The following is a 15,658-nucleotide window of genomic DNA, read 5'->3' as shown; positions in this document are numbered from 1 at the left end:
AAGGAATTCTCGGGGAGAGCTTCCGATCCCCAGGCCAGAGAATTCTGAGCAAGATCCCTTGGACTGAAGTAAACAAGGCATTCTTTTAAGAAGAAACTTAGGTAGAATAATACGTGGGGTTAGCTTCCCACATAGGATAGGATAGTGGGTTTGAGTCCCACGGGCCTGCCCGTAAGGCGCGGCAAAAGCCACGCAGGGTTGGGGCCAAGAGGTACCTCGGTTGGTAAGTCTCTGCTAGGCGAAAGCCTGTGGAGCGGGACCCGAGGGTAGGGGGGTCTTCAACAGGGGGTTGAAGTCTCCAGGGAGATCTAGCAGGGCGCTATAGATCCCAGTGGCGGATTTCCAGTGAGACCTCTAACGGGGGTTGGAGTCCCTCTGACTACTATTTGCGATAGCGCACAATCACAACTACTAGTTGACTGGGAGATGGGAGCATTTCTGAGTAAGAAACCTATCCCACAGAGAACACCTTTGGGATGTATTTTGAAGCACTGGAAAGACATCGGGGGTGATGACCTACTAACTCGGAAACCATTAATTGAATATTGCAATCATTGGTGGCCAACGTATCAATTGGAAGGTGGGCACAAATGGCCAGAACATGAGACATTGCAATATCGTACCATCTTGCAATTAATGTTGTTTTGTAAAAAGGGAAGGCAAATGGGAAGAAGTGGCATATGTTGATTTGCTCTTTACACTGTGGAATCATCCAGCGTGGCAGAAACAGCGTGAGATACGTCCACAGGATTCTACGGCAATGTTTTTGGAGAGAGGAAAATGTGGTGAGAACTTGAAGTGTTGCTCTACTTGTGATACTGGATACTTCACTTGATGGAACTGACAAGAAAATAGTATTGAATACAGCCAGAAGGCAGGTGCAGGGAGCACATGCTAACAGGAATTTACAGAGAACAATTAATAAGAATTTTCCATCTACAAATCCCGAGTGGGACCCTAATCAGCCAGGACCCAGGGGAATGTTGACTAGATGTCAGAGAGAGATTTTATTTGGAGTAAGACATGCAATGCCAAAAGCAATAAATGGGTCAAAATTTAGGAAGCGAGACAAGAATTAAAGGAGTCCCCTTCAGCCTTTATGGAAAGACTGAAGGTGACTGCCAGAAAATATACTCATTTGAACGCAGAAAAACCAGAAAAAGCAATTCAGTTGGTCTCTATATTCATAAGACAATCAGCCCCAGATAGTGGGGGGGGGGGGGGGAGAAGAAACCTTCAGAAGCTAGAAGAACCTGAATCCAGAGATCTGGGTAAAATGCTTGAAGTAGCTTGGCATGAAGGAGACCAGGGGAATCAAGCCTAGCTGAACACCTGGTTACACTGAAGCTAGGGAATGAAGAAATAGAATTTTTGGTAGATACGGGAGCCACTTCTTTGGTATTGAATACACGTAAAGAGAAATTTAATCATAAATCCGTAGGTGTTGTTAGTGCGACAGGGCAAAGAAAAATTAGCCCCTCTCAGAGCCATTAAAGTTTAAATTGGAGAAGCAATGGGCAACTCACCAATTTCTGTATATGCCTGAATGTCCACTGCCTCTGTTATGATGAGATCTATTAAGTAAATTAGATGCTCAAGTAACTTTTAAAGATGGAGAGATTAAATTACTAATACCAGAATCAAAAGCCACAGAGGCGAGAGCGTTTATGTTACAGGATTCCTCCAGGGAGGAACAGGTTCCCGAAGAAGTGGAAAACGTAGTAATTATCCTTTGGTTTGAGCGAGCGGAGCTCCGGAGCGATCTAAGTGGGCAGAGCCGGTAAAAGTAACCTTAAAGCCTGGAGCCAAGCCGGTAAGACAAAAACAATACCCTATTAAGCGAGAGGCTCAAGAAGGATTAGAGAAGTTAATTATAAAATTTTTCAGAATATGAGCTTTTAGTGGAATGTGAATCAGAATATAGTACTCCTGTGTCGCCAGTAAAGAAATCTAGAGGCAAAGAGTATTAGCTAGTTCACCATTTAAGGGCTATATATCAGGTGGCCCAAGACATACATCCGGTAGTAGCTAATCCATACACTTTACTGACCTCTTTTAAAGGAGGAGCATAAATGGTTTACTGTGCTAGATTTGAAGGATGCCTTCTTTTGCATACCTCCAGGCATAAAAAGTCAAAGCCTATTTGCTTTGGAATGGGAAAGCCCCACCACAGAATGAAAGACACAGCTAACATGGACCGTACTTACACAAGGATTTAAAATTAGTCCTACGATATTTGGGACTCAGCTGGCAAGAAAAAAATTAGAAATGTAGAAATGTATAGAAAAAACAGAACCCAGGGAGAGGCATATTGGTACAGAATGCAGGTGACATTCTGATAGTGGCAGAAAGTAAAGAATAATGTTTTGAAATTTTTAAATTTTCTGGGCCAAGGAAGATGCAGAGTTTCCAGAAACAAAACCCAAATAGGAGAAGCAGCAGCCATTTATTTAGGATTTGAAATATCTCAAAGACAATTAGAAAGTGAAAAGAAAAACTATTTGTCAAATTCCCAAACCTAGCGGCCCGAAGGAATTGAGAGCTTTTCTGAAAATAGTGAAATGGCGTCAGCTCTGGATTCTGAACTACAGACTCTATGTAAAACCATTATATGAGGCATTGAAAGAATCAAAGGATAAATATTTAACCCGGACGCCCAAATGCCAAGCGGCATTCAAAGAACTGAAAAGAGCCTCGATGATGGCCCCTGCATTAGGCCTACCTGATTTCGCTAAACCTTTTGAGTTGTTTGTCCACGAAAGACAACATTTAGCCCTTGGAGTGCTGACACAGCGACTGGGAACCTGGAAGAGACCTGTGGGCTACTTCTCCAAACAACTCGACCACGTGAGTAAAAGACGGCCTAGGTGTTTACGGGCAGTAGCAACAACAGCGCTGCCGATCCAGGAAGCCCCAAAGTTAACAATGGGACAGAAGATGACAGTATGTGTCCCGCACATAGCGGTGACTGTTTTAGGACAAAAGGGGGGTCGTTGGCTATCCCTTAGCAGAATGTTGAAATATCAAGTTGTTCTGTTAGAACAAGACGATGTGGAATCGAAGACTACTGCTATACTGAATCCTGCTACGTTTTTAACAACAGAAAACCTTACGGACAATTTCGAACACGATCGCTTGCTAACTATTGAACAAGTCTATTCCAGCAGACCAGACCTGAGACACAAACCTCTGGGAAAATCCTGATCTGGAGCTGTTTACAGATGGAAGAAGCTCTGGGCGAGAAGAGAAGCGAATGGCCGGATATGCTGTCGTTATCGCCGCCGAGGGAACGGAGTCAGGGGTGCTGCCTGCAAACACCTCAGCACAGAAAGCAGCATTGGTAGCATTGAAGCGAGCTCTGCGAATGGCAGAAGGACAAAGGATAAATATCTAGACTGATTCCAAACGTGCATTTGGTGTGATCCACGATCATGGAGCTATTGGGGAGGAGAAAGGACTGCCATCAGCCCAAAAATCATCAATACAGCATAAAGAAGACACTCTCCAACTTCCGGAAGATGTGCAGAAACCAAAAGAAGTGGCGGTAAAGCGTTGCAAAGCTCATCGATTCGGCCAGACGGCTGTAAACATAAGCAAACGATTGACAGATAAAGCTGCAAAGAGGACTGCAGAGCAAGGTATCCTTGCGCTAGTACCAGTAAAACAGATCAGAATTCCAAAGTTGAAACCGAGATATAATAAATTGGATGAGCAATTAGCAGAACAATTGGAAACATCACAAAACACAGAGAGGTGGTAGATAACACCAGAAAAACAAGTAATAATAACAACAACCCCACAAGTTATGACAGAACTTGAAAAGAAAAGCATGAGCAAACACATTGGGGTGTAGACGCTACGGTTTTGAGTTTAAAAACATCTGTAGCGTGTGTAGGCACGACAAGAATAGTTAAACCCATAGTAGCTAAGTGTCCAATCTGTCCTAGAAATAATCCCCTGAACCAAAGGAAACCACCTTTAGGAGTAACAAAACAAAAAATTCTCCCGGAAATTATTAGCAAATTAAGTTCTCTGAGTTACCCAGACAAAATAGATATAGCAGTATTTCTTAGTGCTGATTGACAAATTTTCTAGATGGCCAGAAGCTTTCTCGTGCTGCACCAACAAAGCTAGAGTAGTAGTTAAAACGTTGCTGAAAGAAATAATACCAAGATTTAGAGTGCCAACGGGAATGTCCTCTGATAGAGCACCACATTTTTTTGCAGAGGTAGTTCAACAAATTAATAAAATTTTGCGTAGAAAATGGGACCTGCATACACCCTGGAGACCACAATCAAGTGAAAACTTTGAGAAGATGAACCAAACGCCGAACTGACATAGTGGAATATTATTGATCTAGGATGGAAGTATTGAGAAAATTATTATTTCAGAACTTCCATACGGGGGAAATGTAACCAAAGCGATGAAATCAACCAACCAGAGACAGTGTTCCATTACGGGAACATGGAGCATACGAATCAGCGCATCCGTCGATCTGCATTTTAGTCCCTAGGCGATCGTTAATGCGAACAGAACAGACGATGTGCTTCTGTCAGAAAAGGATGACAAAACGCGGTTTCGTGGAGCGGACTGAGAAAACTAGCCAAGAAGGTAAAAAGGTAATTCCTTTACGCAGGGGGAGATCGCGACCACCGACTCACAGACCACCACCGACCCAAGTAATACCACCTACTCAGAAGAGAACAACGGAAGAGGACAACCGAGCCTGCGCAGCGATTTACATACGGAACGAGCAAGTTTGTACTGATCAGTAGACAGGGCAATAATGAATATGTATGAATACGTAAAATTTTGATCTACAAATTGTACGGGAAAGGTGCGTGAGGTACGCACGCCAGGAGGAGCGATCCCCCGTGCATCCGGCGCCGTGAATAAAGAATGCCTGCTCTTTAATACTAAATTGGCGTTGAGGAGTCGTTTCCGATTTTACCGCGTTTTTCGGTAACACAGGGAGTCAGACCGAGAGAGCCAGAGAAAGACAAAATACCGACAGGCTACAGGACAGAGCAGGAGGAATAAAAAAACGGAGCCAGAGCCAGGCAGAGAGAGGCGGAGATAGAAAAAGGAGCCACAGGCTACAGGACAGAGAGAGGGAGGACTGAAAAAGACGGGGAGGCAGGGAGCCACTCAGAGCGAGATGGAGAAAGAAGGTGCGGGGGGGGCCCAAAAGAAAAAATAAAATTTTGCAGCAGGTAAGGAAAGAGAGGGGGCCGGGGGAGAGACAGGGAGGGCCCAGGACGCACAAGAGAGGCAGCGGGGCCCCACTGGCCCAGGACTCACCGCGACTCTCGCTCTCAGCGCTGCTGGCACAATTTAGCCGTTCACATGCTTCTTTCCCCTTCTCTCCTCCCTGCCTCTTCTGCAGTTCCAGACTCTAGGCCGTCCTCCACCTGAAGAGAACACATGGGTGTCTTACAGCTCTTACCAGATGAGGCTTCCTCGGCACGTAGCCTAGCTCGCTCGTGCTGGAGCTGGGAGCAGGCGCACTGGGCAAGGGGGGCCAGGGGAGGCTGAGTGGGAGCTCTGGTGAGCTGGAGAGTCGGCCATCTTCTGCACCCTGGGCAGGGGGAAAAGGTCATCATCCTCCTCCTCCTTTCCCTCTTCCCTTCTATCAGCTCCCGAGTAACTCCTAGGGCTGCCCTCACCCACTCGCCTTTAGCATACCAGAAGCCTGCCTCGGCGGGTCGTTTGAAGCTTCCCATCCCACCAGCCCCAGTAGTGCAGGCACACAAGGAGACACCCCTGCACCCACCAAAGGCGCTCGCTCACCTCGCCGGCAGCCCTAGGCCTCACCCGACACAGGGAATCATGTCCGACACACCACCACGCTGCAGCAGGAGCGGAGGAGGCCTTTCCTTACCAGGAAGCAGCAACGAGCACGGCGGCATCACCTCGCAGGCACCGCAGCATCGCAGGGCTGTTACCTGCGGAGAGAGCAATGGGGATCACAGGGACGCCACCGCGCGTGCGCGGCTCCCGGGCTCAGTACCCAATTCTGGTCGCTGGGCAGCAGCATTATCTGAATTACTCTTCTCGATTAATACCATCCAGAAACCGTAACTTGGCTGCATCCACAGAGCTTCTATTCCTCTGCACCTTTCCCCCTCGCAGCCCCAGCAGCGCCGTTCATTGCCTCTGCACCAAACAGCAAAGCGTCTCGAGCATTTGTCCTTTCCTCTCGACCGCTTAAAAACATCTGGTGCTTGCTACTGTCCATGCCACTGCCCCCCCCATGCCCGAGGGAGGAGAAGCAGCACAGCAAACCTGGGGAACAAGGTTGGGTTCCCCACCCCCGCAGAATAAGCCCCAGGAACTGCTGGTAGGCATGTGGCATCAGGGTTGTGATAGGGTTTTGTTTTGGTTTTCTTTTTTTCCCCCGCCTTCTTTACATAATGTAATAATTGGGGTTGCTTTTCCAAACTACTGAGTTCTGTGGGGACTTTTTGTGCTTTTACCCTACAAAAAATGGTCATTTTCACTTTCGGTTTTGTGCATGAGAATGGTTGGTGGGTGCTTTTAGGTGGTTGTTCCTTCCCCACCACCACCCTTTTTTTCCTTTCCAGCTGCACAAATCCAGCTGGAGTTGGCTTTCCCAGAAGCCCCAAGTTGTTTTCTTTCCACCAGAATTCTTTCTGTTTTTTCACCCCCCATTGCAGACCCAGAGTAAGGGGTTTGAGGTATTTTTGTGCCCAGGCAGCAGCTCCCAGGCTGCATAAGCAGCCCCACAGGGGGAAGTCCCCGTTTGAGGGAATCGGCCCCAAATTGGGATGGGAAAGTGAAGAGAAGGAGAAAAAACCCTGAATAACCTGAAAAAGAACACCTACTCCAGCCCACCAAGCACCGGTCACCTTGCCTGACTCACCTCCAGGGCCCAGATCACGCTCGGCTCATCGCTTAGCACCCTCGGATCACAAAAAAAAAAAAAAGAGTAAAACCCATAATGGAGCCCTATAGCCATCAGTCACATCTTCCCTCCAGTACTACACAGACTCACCTTCTTACAGCGCTCCCCTGGGCCCTCCTCCGTTGCCCTGCACGACTCATCCATCTGCACCTGGAAAAACAGCGTTACTGAACAAGTCACCTGGAGGCACAGCAACAGCTTAACCATTCCACAGCTCCTGCGCCCACGTAGGAATACCGTCTAGAGCCCAACTACAGCCTGCCGTTAAAGGAAATGCATTAAATCAAACGTTAAGCCCTCGCACGTACAAGCCGGAACAGCAAAAACACGGCACGCTCGCGCACCCAGGGCGCAGCCCGACGGAGGTCCACGCGCACCTCGCCGGTTTGATGCAGAGCCACCCAGCATCCCTGCGAGCACAGCTGCAGGCGCAACAGCAGTTTCACCTACACCCATCTCGGCGCGCAGCGCTTCTGAAGCTTTAAGCTGAAAGCCCTACCTTGACGCTTGGCCACACTAGAAGCGAGCCGTAGCTAGAACTCCACAGAAACACAGCAACACAAATTGCGCACCCACAGCGGCGACAGCTTCGCAGCTATTTAGACCTGGAACAACAGAGAAAAGTAAAACAGCTTCATCACCCGCACAGGAAAAGCAGCAGACGGAGACAAAGGGTCAGCATTCATAGCCCTTACAGAACACAGGCGTTCTCTCTCCTTCCATTCCTAAACCCATCCCCACTTAGGTCTAAATATCGCAGCCCTGCTGTGGCAATAGCGAGAGCGGGGAACAAGAGCCCTGCCGCCGGCCGTTTGTGCAGCAGGACACAAAAACAGAGGGACATGTTTTGCCACACACAACCCTGAATCTCCTGAAAAGTTATGTTTACTAAAAATAGCCATTGGGAACATATTCCCAAAAACATTCGGCAATGAAACTTTTATGTGTTTGACACCCGCACATTTTTTGGGAACTTGCTATTTGCTTCCTGGTTTTGCTGGTCTTCCCTCAGAAATTCTACCTGCAGCCAAGTTATTCCCACCCGCCCGACCGGTTCAAGCATTCACCTTCCTGGTATTACCAGCACATTGACACAGGCGAGCAACTTAACTGCTCTTCTAAAACTATCCAAATGACAATTACAGCCCTGAAAGAGGAGTGGAAGAGAAGAAAAGGAGAGATCAGGCAGCAAAAGTGCTCTGCAGGCTGCTGCCGGCCAACACTGCACTCTTTTGTTAAAGCCACCCCGCCCCCCCAAACGCAACCAAAAAAACCCCATGACTGTGGAATGCGTTTTTTTTCTTTTCAGTAGTCCTTTTGGAGCTCATCCCTGTCTCAGCATCTTGTCTTGTCAGAGCATGAAGTGCAGATGATCTGTATCCCGATGACATTTGCATGGGATTAATACATTTTCAGAAATAGACCAGATGCGTGAGACTCCTGTCACCTTTGTGGTTTTAACAATCGTAACTCAATTTTATCGACTGACACACTTGTGAGAACTAATTAACTTTGAAACTTAGCCTCTCCTTGGGGAAAAAAACGTGTTAGACACCAAATGAAACCGATTCAGAGCTCCGAACCACGATGGAGCCGATAGAGCTGTTGTGACTTAGTTTGTATGATTAATTAATTGGTTAATAACTATCCTAAGCAGCACAGAAAGAAGAGCTGGACCCAAAGAGGGTGCGCTGCGCTGGATCCAAAAAGCACCCTTCCTCCAGAGACCCGCCTCAGGTGGCGAGTTCGCTCTGGTGCATGCCGGCCTCCCGAACTTCGGGGTCCGATGTGACCGGACCCCCACCTCCGGGGAGGGTCCTCGTACCCTGCCCAACCCCTGCTTTCCCCTGCAGCCCCCAATGCCCCCACCCCCCAGCCTGCACAAGCAGCCAAACCGGCTGCTGCTTTTGGCCCCCAAACCAGCTCACTTTGGGACCGGTTCTGAGCCAAAAAGCCCAGCTGCTGAGCCTGTTCTCAAGTCCCAAAAATGCAGCACTTGACCTCTGCTCCTCAGCCCAAAACCACACGACTTAGTCCCCTCGCTCAGGCCCTCAAAACGCACGACTCGATCTGTTTCAGGGCCCCGGCGTCAGCCACAGGAGCCTGCTCTCAAGGCCCAGGAACAGAAGAGCTGTGCTCTCCCCGTTCAGGGACCAAACCAGCTGAGCCTGGCTGCGTCCCGGCCCCCTCCGCAGTCCCCACGGGCAACGCTCAGGGGCGCGGAGAGCGCAGCCACCCCACAGCCCTGCACCCCCACGGCCCACGCGGGCACTGTCGGGGAGGCCTTGGGAACTGAACTGCGCGGGCCCGGCCCCGCACCCCGGCGGGGCAGCCCAGCGCCGGCCCGGCAGCGCTTTCTTCCTGCTCTCGCAGGCCGCGTTTCCCCGGCAGCGCCGGGCCCGCACCCCAACCCCACAGGGGGCCGGGCCCAGCCCGCCTCCAGCAAACCGCGGCGGCAGCAGCCAGGGTCCTTGCCTGCCTCGCGGGCAAGGGGGGACCCGCCCGGCACCACAGGAGCCCCCGCCGGGGTCGCCGCCGCCGCCCGACCCCGACGAGGAGCAGCCGAGAGCCGGGTGGGGCTGCCCCTACTTCCCCACGGCCGGGCACGGGCTCGGCCCCAAAACCCAACCACCGACCCACGAAATCGCTCGGCCCGGGGCCACTGCTGCCCGCAACCCCCCCCCGGGGACTCCGCGGACCGGGAGGCCCCACAGCCGAAACCCGCCGACCCACAGCGCGCCCGGCCACGCGGCTCCTCACCTGCCCCCCGGCGCGGCTCCGGCTGCCCCACGGCCCGGCACGGAGCCGAACCCGGCCACCGGACCATCCGCCGCCCCCCCAACGCTCCGGGATGGTTCTCGTCCCTTTTCGCTCTGACGCCTCGAGCCGAGCCGGCCCCGCTCCTCCGAGCTACCGGCGGTGCCCGCTCGGCTGCTCGGGGCCAGGCCCTGTTCTCGCCCAGCCGCGAGAAGCCGCCCCGGGGTCTCCTCGGTGCGTCCAGCCCCGTGCCGTGCCGGAGCGGGGAGAGCCGGGTACGAGCGCGGAGCCCTGGGGCAGGGGTTGCCCCAGTGCCGCCGACTGTGTGGGGGGGTGTCGTCCCCCCCCGCCCCACGCGGGGGGCGCACACACGGTACACCCGCGGGGCAGGGGCATCCCCGGGGAGCCGTGCAGCCGGGCTGCGCCGTAGGAGGGAAGGGTGATGTTGGTTTCCCATTTTCCCCGCAGCCTGATCCTCCCCCGTACTGAGTCGCCCCCCCCCCCGCCCACCCCTTCCCGCGCGTTACAGCCCGCGAAAAAGCTTTTAACCACCCGATCGACAACACTCCCTTTATCCCTCTTCCAGCAGCAGCAGCGAGAGATTAAGCCAACTGCAGCAGAGAGGAAGAAGGCAAGGAGAGCCTTTTCAAGCAAGGGCAGGACAAAAATGCACGGCGTGGACAGGCACAGGAGAGGCTGCATTATCTGGAAAGCACAACACCTCCCCAACGGCAGAAAATAAGGAACGAATCGTTTCCAAGGAGCTGCAGCAGACGAATCACCTTTTTCTTTATTGCTCTCCTGCCCTTTGTTATCCAAAGCGATAGGCTTCACCACCGGGCAGAAAATATCTGCCTAGATTTACACGGACAACCAGAAACAATCAAGCCACCCAGGAAAAAGTTCACAGCAGAGGTATAACACATCAGCAGCTAAAACATTTGTTACGCAGGCACAACTAGGCACTAAACAAAGGCTTTCCAACACTGGAGGTCTAGAACAGGTAGACATTAGCACAGAAGCACAAGGGGCTCTGTCACCCTGCACAAATCTCCCCGTGCCTACACACGCACACGTTCAGAAGTTATTTATCAGAAAACGCCCAACTGAGCCATTTGCCACAGTCACCAGACTCACGACGTGATAACACGACATGACACACGAGGTGGGCTCAGAGTTTTAAGGCAAAAATACCTCCCCCGCCCCCCACCCGAGATCTTTCAGGCTCCGGACCTGCCATCTCCCCGCACCAAACCTACCCGGCCAAAGGGTTTCAGGTGGCCCAAAACACAGTACACAGAAAATAGACGGGGAAAGCCCTACATTGTGCAAAAGCGAACGATGCCCGACCAGGGCTTCTCTGCGGGGCCCGGGCCCGCACGGAGCCGCACCCCCCCACCCCGGCGCGGGCCCGGGCCCGGCACGGAGCCGCCCCCCCCCACCCCGGCGCGGGCCCGGGCCCGGCACGGAGCCGCCCCCCCCCCCACCCCGGCGCGGGCCCGGGCCCGGCACGGAGCCGCCCCCCCCCCCACCCCGGCGCGGGCCCGGGCCCGGCACGGAGCCGCCCCCCCCGACCCCGGCCCGGGCCCGGCACGGAGCCGCCCCCCCCGACCCCGGCGCGGGCCCGGGCCCGGCACGGAGCCGCCCCCCCCCACCCCGGCCCGGGCCCGGGCCCGGCACGGAGCCGCCCCCCCCCACCCCGGCGCGGGCCCGGGCCCGGCACGGAGCCGCCCCCCCCCACCCCGGCGCGGGCCCGGGCCCGGCACGGAGCCGCCCCCCCCCCACCCCGGCGCGGGCCCCGGCCCGGCACGGAGCCGCCCCCCCCCCACCCCGGCGCGGGCCCCGGCCCGGCACGGAGCCGCCCCCCCCCACCCCGGCCCGGGCCCCGGCCCGGAGCCGCACCCCCCCCACCCCGGCCCGGGGTCGGGCCCGGCACGGAGCCGCACCCCCCCACCCCGGCCCGGGCCCCGGCCCGGCACGGAGCCGCCCCCCCCCACCCCGGCCCGGGCCCCGGCCCGGCACGGAGCCGCCCCCCCCCACCCCGGCCCGGGGTCGGGCCCGGCACGGAGCCGCCCCCCCCCCACCCCGGCCCGGGCCCGGGCCCGGCACGGAGCCGCCCCCCCCCCACCCCGGCGCGGGCCCGGGCCCGGCACGGAGCCGCCCCCCCCCCACCCCGGCGCGGGCCCGGGCCCGGCACGGAGCCGCCCCCCCCCCACCCCGGCGCGGGCCCGGGCCCGGCACGGAGCCGCTCCCCCCCCACCCCGGCGCGGGCCCCGGCCCGGCACGGAGCCGCCCCCCCCCACCCCGGCCCGGGCCCCGGCCCGGCACGGAGCCGCCCCCCCCCCACCCCGGCCCGGGCCCCGGCCCGGCACGGAGCCGCACCCCCCCCACCCCGGCCCGGGCCCGGGCCCGGGCCCGGCCCGGCGCCGCACCCCCCCACCCCGGCCCGGGCCCGGGCCCGGGCCCGGCACGGAGCCGCACCCCCCCACCCCGGCCCGGGCCCGGGCCCGGCACGGAGCCGCACCCCCCCACCCCGGCCCGGGCCCGGGCCCGGCACGGAGCCGCACCCCCCCACCCCGGCCCGGGCCCGGGCCCGGGCCCGGCACGGAGCCGCACCCCCCCACCCCGGCCCGGGCCCGGGCCCGGGCCCGGCACGGAGCCGCACCCCCCCACCCCGGCCCGGGCCCGGGCCCGGGCCCGGCACGGAGCCGCACCCCCCCACCCCGGCCCGGGGTCGGGCCCGGCACGGAGCCGCCCCCCCCCACCCCGGCCCGGGGTCGGGCCCGGCACGGAGCCGCCCCCCCCCCACCCCGGCCCGGGGTCGGGCCCGGCACGGAGCCGCCCCCCCCCCACCCCGGCCCGGGGTCGGGCCCGGCACGGAGCCGCCCCCCCCCACCCCGGCCCGGGGTCGGGCCCGGCACGGAGCCGCCCCCCCCCCACCCCGGCCCGGGGTCGGGCCCGGCACGGAGCCGCCCCCCCCCCACCCCGGCCCGGGGTCGGGCCCGGCACGGAGCCGCCCCCCCCCCACCCCGGCCCGGGGTCGGGCCCGGCACGGAGCCGCCCCCCCCCCACCCCGGCCCGGGGTCGGGCCCGGCACGGAGCCTCCACCGCTGCCCGAACTCACTCACCAGCGCTCTCCGGCCCCTGGCCACAGCCGCGCTGCTCTCCCAGGCGGCTGCCGCAGGCGAGGGTCGGGCGCTGCCAGGCCTCCAGGAGTCCTGAGGAGCTGGCGGCCACCGCAGGGGATGGCTGCCTGCGGTCGGACTGCCGCGGCGCTCCCCGCCCAGCTCCGAGCAGTCTCCGCCGGCCACGGGCTTCCCACGCCGGGCCGCAGAGGGGCCCCGGCACCGCAAAGAGACACCTCGCGGCGCAGCCGCCCCACGCACCGCTCCCACCTCCGCTCCGCCGCGCTGCGCCACCGGAAGCCGGAGCCCCGCGGGGCGGCCCTTAGAGGGCGGCCGGAAGGACCGGCCCCCACCGGCCCCTCCCCCGCGCCGCACCGTCCCCGCGCCCAGCCGTTGAGCGCCAGCGCCCCCTGCTGGCCGGGCCGCGCTCAGCTCGCGAGGGCGCCGTGGGCCGGGCGGGGGGGGGACGCGCCGGCTCGGGGCCAGCTCCTTTCGGGGCGAGCGAGCGAGCGGGAAACCCCTGCGGGCCCCGGTCACGGCCGGGCAGAGCCGCGCGCCCTCCGAGAGCTGCTCAACGGGGCTGCCCCTCGTGACACATACCGAGCCGTCCGCGACGGGAGCGGGCAGAGGAGGAAGGGGCCGGCGGCCGCGGGGCCCTGGCCGCAGGCACGGCGGGGGGTGGGGGGCTGGGGCCCGTGGGGCCGCCCTGCTGGGTCACTGCCCTGCGCCGCACCGCGCTGGGGGCTGGGGCCCGACCGGCGCCGGGGGACCGGGGGCAGCCACGAGCAGAGGGCCTGAGCTTAGCCACGGCCAGCAGAACACCCCGAAGCGTGAGACGCTGCAAGGCCAAGGTGGTCCTTGGCAATGGGGGCGCCTGGGCTCGGCCTCCGCCTTACCCGTCCTGGGTCTGCGTGGCGTTCCAGGGGAATGGTGTTTTCCTTGTGCGGAAGGTGGGCTGGCCGGTCGGCCGTGCCCCGGCCGTTACCGATCCTGCCAAAGGCGCTCGCACGCTCTGGCCCATTACTGCTGCGGTGCCGCGCTGTAGCAGAAAGAAGAGGTGTTGTGTTATCTCACAAAAAGCCTCCTATGGTCAGTTGAAGAAATAACCTCTTTCCGTGGCACTGACTCTTTTCGTACAGTCCATAGCCGGCTTTCGGCTTTTGTCTTTACAGCATTCAGTTTGCTTTCTGCCAAGCTTTCTACCTGCTGTGAAACATTTGGATGGTTTTTTCTTGTTGTTTTTTTTTTCCCCTACTTGCTCCACAACTCCCACACCAACCACCCAGCGCGGCTCGCCTTTCAGCCCCCAGACCGAGGAGCCTTGCCCTGGGACGGCCCTTACATGTCAGCAGAGTTGTTCCAGCTCTCACCCTGTCCCTACCCAGCTGAGGACGTCTGTGTCCGTGGGAGGCACCCAGAAACTCCCCCTGCTGCGTGGCAGTCCCCTGCCCCGTCAGAGAAAACTGCGGCAATATCGGCTAAGTTTAAAAGCGTCGGCAGGAGGTGCAGAATACGTAAATAAAGCGGCGGTTGGCTGCCGGGTATGGGTGCAATATAAATACATTTTGTTTATAGGCCTTCGTGCCTATTCAGCGTTGAACGGCACCGCAGCCCACCCAGCCCGGGGCTCGGAGAAGGGTCTCTCCAAGGGCACAACCTAAGGCAGCGCAGGAAGCCCAGCTGCCACGCTCCCAGTCGCTATGGGACGCTCGCTTACAGTTACACTAACGAGGGTACGGATGAGGCTGGAACTAGCAGAAATGCTGACTCTTCTGGCCTTTTATTTGTGGAAGGTACAGCGCGCGAGCCTCGGCGGCTCACAGGAGAAGCGTGCAGTGCTGCCTGACTCTCATTCTCAGCTCACGTACTACTGCCAAAGCTCCTGCCCTGTGCTGTGCCAGATGCCGGCTGGCGTGAGCGCCTGGGCTCCTGAGGGACCCCCTTGTCCTGAGAGCCAGAGGTACTCACTTCCCTTTGCATGAGGCCTGTAGGAGATATACCCTGCAATTTTAAAAATCTGTATCAAATGTGGCAGACTCAAAAGAGGGCATTTTTAAAAAGGCAGGTTTGTTTTCTTTGTTAACTTTACGATCTACAGCCTAGCAAAGAGCTCCCTTTCAGTGTCAGTCGCTTGGCTTTCTCCCCTACTGACGAGGTCCCAGCCTCCCGGTGAGATCTCGCTGGAGATATTCTGAGTTTCCCTCGAGTACGTGGCTGCCCTGGCCCGAGGCCAGCGAAGAAGCTGACTTTGCCCGTGCCTGAATCAGCAACACGTCCAGCAGGCGACTTGCAGAGCCCAGGGAACCCTCGTAAAGAGGTTTGGGGGTGGGGCGCGCCACATCTGCGGCATCGGCCGTGGGAAAGGACCGGCGCAGTAAAACAGGTGGGTGAAACCGCGGTCCGCGCCAATACGTGCTGCTGCCTGGGGCATCGCTTTGCTGCGGGTCAAGTCAGATGCTCTCTGTAAGAGCGAGTCAGGGTAAAGGCAGCAGCAGATTTCTTTTCTGCTCATTTTAACAAAGGCTGGACGGATCCCATAGAGGAAGGCACTACGCGTCTTGCTGGGTTTGTTTCCCCGCCTTCTCGTAAGCTGTCGCGGAAACTTGCACGAGGAAAGCCTGTGCAAGCTGATGATGACAGCCACACACGGTTGAAGAGGGAGCAGATGGTGAGAGCAGAGGTACGCGCTCAGGCTGTGCGCTGGAAGCTAATGCTAATGCTGCAAAATAAAGAGTGGATTTTCTTTTTTGGGTTTAGGTGAGCGCTAAACATGACATGTGCGTATGCGCGTGTGTCTCTCGCAGGTTTTTGTCATACACCCCACCCTCCCACCCCAAAAAAACAACCCACA

The sequence above is a fragment of the Phalacrocorax aristotelis genome, unplaced genomic scaffold, assembly GCF_949628215.1.
Source record: "Phalacrocorax aristotelis unplaced genomic scaffold, bGulAri2.1 scaffold_56, whole genome shotgun sequence".
Lineage (NCBI taxonomy): Eukaryota > Metazoa > Chordata > Aves > Suliformes > Phalacrocoracidae > Phalacrocorax > Phalacrocorax aristotelis.
This window is presented reverse-complemented; position numbering follows the sequence as displayed.